The sequence below is a fragment of the Chiloscyllium plagiosum genome, unplaced genomic scaffold (genome assembly GCF_037043375.1).
Source record: "Chiloscyllium plagiosum isolate Xiang-an unplaced genomic scaffold, Cpla_swu_hap1 HiC_scaffold_50, whole genome shotgun sequence".
Classification (NCBI taxonomy): domain Eukaryota; kingdom Metazoa; phylum Chordata; class Chondrichthyes; order Orectolobiformes; family Hemiscylliidae; genus Chiloscyllium; species Chiloscyllium plagiosum.
Genome location: NW_028270188.1, coordinates 39794557 through 39800977, shown reverse-complemented (window position 1 = coordinate 39800977; position 6421 = coordinate 39794557). Strand labels below are relative to the sequence as shown.

The following is a 6421-nucleotide window of genomic DNA, read 5'->3' as shown; positions in this document are numbered from 1 at the left end:
GTTTGTGGATTTTGGGCAGGAGGTAGAAGCGGGAGGTGCGGGTTTGTGGGACTATGAGGTTGGAGGCGGTGGATGGGAGATCTCCCGAGGTGATGAGGTTATGGACGGTCTGGGAGATGATTGTTTGGTGGTGGGGGGTGGGGTCATGGTCAAGGGGGCAGTAGGAGGAGGTATCTGCAAGCTGGCGTTTGGCCTCAGCGGTGTAGAGGTCGGTTCGCCAAACTACTACCGCGCCTCCCTTGTCTGCTGGTTTGATAGTGAGGTTGGGGTTGCAACTGAGTGAGTGGAGGGCTGCGCGTTCCGAGGGTGAGAGGTTGGAGTGGGTGAGAGGGGTTGGGGAGTTCAAGTGGCGGTTAATATCGCGGCGGCAGTTGGCTATGAAGAGGCCGAGGGCAGGTAGGAGGCCAGCACGGGGTGTCCAGGTGGATGGGGTGTGTTGGAGGCGGGAGAAGGGGTCGTCAGAGGGTGGGCGGGAGTCTTGGTTAAAGAAGTAGGCACGGAGCCGAAGGCAGCGGAAGAATTGTTCGATGTCATGCCGCGTGTTGAATTCATTAATCTGGGAGCGTAGGGGAATGAAGGTGAGGCCTCTGCTGAGGACTGATCTTTCATCCTCAGAGAGGGGTCGGTCTGGAGGGATAGTGAAAACACGGCAGGGCTGGGAGCTAGGACCTGGTGTGGGGCTGGAGCTGGGTGTGGGGGCGGGGTTAGGTCTGGGGGCGGGGACGGGGATCGGCGTGGGGGCGGGGTTGGGCGTGGTGATGGCGATAGGCGAAGGGGCGGGGTTAGACGTGGTGACGGAAACAGGCGTGGGGCGGGGTTAGGCATGCAGTCGGAGATCGGCGAAGGGGCGGGGTTAGGCGAGGTGACGGAACTCGCTGGGGGGGCGTGGTTAGGCGTGGAGATCGGCGTGGGAGCGGAGACACATGCGGCGTTGTGGGCGTGTAGGTTAGTGACGTCAGTGGAGGCGGAAGTTGCTGCGGCGACCGCAGAGACAGAGTTATTCCCCATAGCCGCGGAGGTCGCGAATCTGCCGGCGATTGCATTCATGGCGATCGCGGAGGCGGTTGTTTGGGCGGCGATCGCAGAGGCTGCGAGGTCGGTGGGGGCGGAGGTGACGTCATCGTCGGCGACGGCGGCAGCTATTGCCGCGGGCGATGTAGCGGCCGCGTGTGTAATGGCGCCAGACTGATTTCGGAGGCCGATGGAGGATTCTGGAACAGTTGAGGAACCCAGAGTGTGGGGGTAAGTACATGAAAGTTTTTGTTACTTACTGTCTTTGATTTCCGATATGGCCAGGAAGAACGGTTTGTTTAGTTTATGGATCCTTCTGTGGATGAAGAACAGTAGAGGTCCTTTGCAGGTCTGTGAGAGTGTTGTCCTGAGCTGGGGTAGGTCGAGTTGCAGGGAATGTAGGTAGCGGCGCATGGCTGCCAGCGTGGAGCGGAGGATCCGGAGGGAGGTCTGTTGCTGGAGGCTTCGGATTTGTTGTAGGTACTGGTTGTCCTGGTTGGGTCCAAGTTTTGTTGGTCGGAACGTAGTCCGGAGTCCGTGTGGGATAAGTCGGTTCCATAGGCAGGTGCTGAGGAAGGAGATGTGGCTGTGGTAGCGAGTCTGTTTGAGAATGTGGCTGAAGAGCTTCTGTGCAGAGGAGATGACCTGGGGGGTGCAGTGAGAGAGGGACTCATTGAAATCTTTGTAGAGGGAGGAAGAGAGCTTCTTCAAGGAAGGCATACATGTAAGAGGATTCGCAGTAGGTTGAAATCTTTGAGGAGAAAGTGAGGTCTGCAGATGCTGGAGATCAGAGCTGAAAATGTGTTGCTGGAAAAGCGCAGCAGATCAGGCAGCATCCAGGGAATAGGAGAGTCGACGTTTCGGGAAGAAGGGCTTATGCCCGAAACGTCGACTCTCCTATTCCCTGGATGCTGCCTGACCTGCTGCGCTTTTCCAGCAACACATTTCCAGCTCTGATCTCCAGCATCTGCTGATCAACAGAGCTAGTCCACTTTCTCTTATCCAATCACTCTCTAACCCCCAACTATATCAAAATGTTAGTCCAATAACATGATTACTAAATATTGAATTAACATAATCACTCAAACTCCATACATTCTCCTATGTTGTCTTCTTCCGGTCACCCAATTCTGTTATTTTCTTCTATCTCCTGATTAAGCTGTCTTCTCCTTGGACCAACTTCGTACTTGTACTGTGATCACTTTAACATTCTCACATTTTTGGAAAGATTTAGAATACAAAAATTCAAGACTATTTCGATGGAGTCTGACGTTAGAGGCTTTTAATTTGCAAACGGTCCGTATTACAAATCGAAGAAGTAATATTCCAGATGCGTTGAACCCCAGGCTAAAAATGAAATTAACACAGATAACGTAGAACTCGAACGGTCCAAATTATTGTATACGCACGCAGAAACAGTAAGGAGTGTATAATTTTAGATTACTCATGTATGCATTTTCAAAAAAATGAAGACTGAAGTTAGCTTTTAATTATTATAGTTCACCTTATTTTGAGATGGGAGGCGTTACAAATTTGAACGAGTGTATCGTCAGTTTAACAGCGAGGTGCCTTTCTGGGCTGAGAGATTTTGAGAGAAGATGTGTGTGACAAGTTTGCAGCTGCAGAGATTGCTGAGAATTGATAATAAGTAATAATGAGCGTGGCATTGGGTTTTGATTTTAATGAGACCGGATTTGAATGTCGCCAATTAATTTAAGTTATTGTTCATTATCACAAAAAACAACGGAACTTAAATTTGATTGTCTTGAAACGATTTGATCAATGATGGGGTACGAGTCTTGAGAAACTAAACAAGGAAGGGCTTTTTGAAAACTACCCAGGTCTAGCTGCCCACCGAGAGAATGTGCAATCTGCAATGGCTCGCAAAAATATCAAAGACAAGTATCAGAATGTGCCATCCTTTAAAACATCAGAGAGACAATGTATCACTAAAATACTCACGGCCATTGGAGAAGACAGCAGAAACAGAAGGAGAGAAGAAAACAGCAGAGTTTGAAGCACACAGGGAAGATAGGAGAATCTGAAAACAGCAAGGACGACAGTATAAGAGATTGATTAGATTACATTACAGTGTGGAAACAGGCCATTCGGCCCAACAAGTCCACACCAACCCGCTGAAGCATAACCCACCCATTCCCCTACATTTACCCCTTACCTAACACTACGGGCAGTTTAGCTTGGTCAAGTCACCTGACCTGCACGTCTTTGGACTGTGGGAAGAAACCGGAACACCCGGAGGAAACCCACGTAGACACGGGAAGAACTCCACACAGTCAGTCGCCTGAGGCAGGAATTGAACCCGGGTACCTGGCGCTGTGAGGCAGCAGTGCTAACCACTGGGCCACCGTGCTGCCCAGCGCGCTTGGACTTTGAGAAATTAAGTTCATTTAATATTTATTAATCATGTTATGAAAGGATTATTTTAATAGATTTTGCTCATATAGTGATTAATTAAGAAAGAAGGGGCTGGTTTTATTAATAGCTTTGCTTCTTGTTCAGTGTTGCAGTGCGCAAAATGAATTACTTTATTTCCATAAATTTTAGAATGGCAGACTTTTTTTTTCGCACTAACGCTTTTAGCAGATTCCGAGGCGAGGTGAGACAAGGTATTGTGGGGCATTTAATTTTATTAGCAGAGCATTTCGAAAACTATCCTGACAAGAAAAGTAACATTTTCCTCACAATTGACATCAAGCTATCCACTATTTGTTCTTTTTTTTGTTTTCGCTCTCCATCCTGTTTTAAATATTCGCTGTCACAATCACTACTTTGTCATTGACAGGATCCTGTCAGGAATCTAAATAACATTGAAGAGCTTTGATCGCCCTCAATAGTCCGGGATGTGGCTCGTAGAACCAATGAGTTTACGGGAAATAAAGATATATTGTGTTTATAGTAGTATTGAAAAAAAATACAGCAAGCGCAATCTTCTAGCTGCATGTGTATCACCCGTGAATTCGCCATTCATCTGGTGAAGTGTCGAATCGCCCTTCAACGCAATGATTTTTTTCGAGTAATTCATCTTAAAGACATCTAACTTTTTATGATTTAGAGATGCCGGTGTTGGACTGGGGTGTACAAAGTTAAAAATCACACAACACCATGTTATAGTCAAACAGGTTTAATTGGAAGCATGCTAGATTTCGGAGCGTCACTATTCATCAGGTGGTAGCTCCCAAAGCTAGTGTACTTCCAATTAAACCTATTGGACTATAACCTGGTGTTGTGTGATTTCTAATTTGTTTATGTTTCTCAATTTCCTTGGTCAGCCAGCTTCCTGATATTTCTGGAAGATTTTCTGTTGCATCCTCTGTGGAGACAATTCCAACGTATTCATGTCACTGCGCAGATAGATAGCCTCTGTCACCCGTTAACGACATCAGAGGACGACGCTGGAGATTACAGAGATAAGGAGGTGTGTGCAGGATGCAGCAGGTTACGGAAATCAGGATGGGTTAACGGAAATGAGGAGTTTACAAAGGTAGAACAGTGTGAAGTGTGAAGGAAGTTACATAGATAAGAAGGTCTTATGAGCAGGATTACAGAGTCAATAAAAATGCAAGTACATGCTGTAGCAGGTTTGGCGACGGAGTGTTGTAGGCGTTGGAGCAGCTGAAAAAGATAGTAAGCTGATGCTGGAAAATATGACATGGGTAGGAGGTGGGTGTAGGATCTGGAATATGTAATAGGGGCCGGGAGTGAGTGCATGTGCTGGAGGATATAACACGGATAGGGATTGGGTGTAGGTGGTGGAAAATGTTACATTGATAGGAGGTGGGTGCAGATGATGGAGAATGTTACAGGGATAGGCTGTAGGTGCAAAAGAAAGTTACAGAGAGGGAAGTGTTTAGTTCCTGGAAAATAATACAATAATAGGGAATCTGTGTAGTTGCTGGAGTATGTTCCAGGTAAATTGAGTCGGTGTTGTTGCTAGAGGATGTTGCAGCGATAGAGAGTGGCTGTAGGTGATGGAGACTGTTGCAGGTATACGGGTAGGTGCAAATCCTTGAGAATGTATAGGGATATGGAGGGAATAGGTGCTGGAGGATGTTGTAGGGACAGGGAATGGCTGTGGTTGCAGGAGAGTTTATAGAGTTACAGAACCTTGACTCAGGCGGAGGATAAATAAAGTGTCGATGAAACTGGTTGAATTTACTCAGAGACGGATGGGTGAGCGAAAGAGGTGATTGCTTAATTTTGGAGAAATGCTGATGGAGGAGGATATTGCAGAAATAGGGAGGATTGAAATCTCGAGAAGATAGCATTAGTTTTACGACCTGTAAGCGAAACAAATAGCAAAGCAAATCTGGAGATGTCTCAGGTATATGACAAGAAGGCTAGATAATTTATAGAGATAGAGAAACAAGTCTGGAGTTGTTACATAGATAGGAAAGCTAGGCTGGATATGTTATTGACATAGGAAAGCAAGTTTGGAGATGTGAAAAAGATCAAGGCGGGAGATGTCACATAGATCGGGAAACAAACCTCGAGATGTCGTAAAGGCAGGAAAGTAAGGCTGGCGATGTTACAGAAACAAGAAATCAAGGCTGAAGATATTACAGAGTCAGGAAAGCCAGGCTGCAGATTTTACACAGATTTGAAAGCAAGACTGGAGATGTGACGGACATAAGAAATTAAGGCAGAGATGTCACATAGTTCGGAAAACAAAGAAGGAGATGTTACTGAGATTGGAGGTACAAGCAGAATATGGTACAGACATAGGAATGCAAGTCTGGCGATGTTACAGAGACAGGAAAGCAAAGCTGGATATTTTACACAGCAAGGCTGGAAATGTTGCAAAGAGGGAAAATAAGGCTGGAGATTTTACAGAGAGAGGAACGCAAGGCTGGAGATGTTATGCAGGTTGGAAAGCAAGACTGAAGATGTTTCCGACACAGCAAAATAATTCTGGAGATTTTAGAGATACGAATGTGGAGTTGGAGTTATTGCACAATTAGGAAAGCAAGGCTGGAGAAGTTACAGAGATAGGACAGTAACACTGGAGATGTTACACTGATTGGAAACCAAGACTGTAGATGTTACAGAGGTATGAAAGCGGAGCTGGAGTTATTGCACAGTTAGGAAAATAGGGCTGGAGATGTTACTGGGACAGGAAAGCAAGGCTGGCGGTGTTTCTGAGACAGCAAAGCAAGTCCGGATATGTTATAGCGATATGAAAGCAGGCCTGGAGTTATTACAGAGTTAGGGATACAAGGCTGGAGATGTTACTGGAGTTGGAAAGCAGGGCTGAATATGTTATGGAGATAGGAAAGCAAGGCTGGAGGTGTTATAGTGATATGAATACAAGGCTCGAGATGCTGCATACATAGGATAGCATGGCTGGAGATGTCATAGAGATAGCAGGTCGGGGCTGGAGATGATATAAAGA

General features: G+C 46.4%; 1 pseudogene; it reads right to left on the bottom strand.

Moving 5' to 3' along the window:
- Positions 1-375: 375 nt before the first annotated feature.
- Positions 376-1731, bottom strand: LOC148135278 (uncharacterized; annotated as a pseudogene).
- Positions 1732-6421: the final 4690 nt, after the last annotated feature.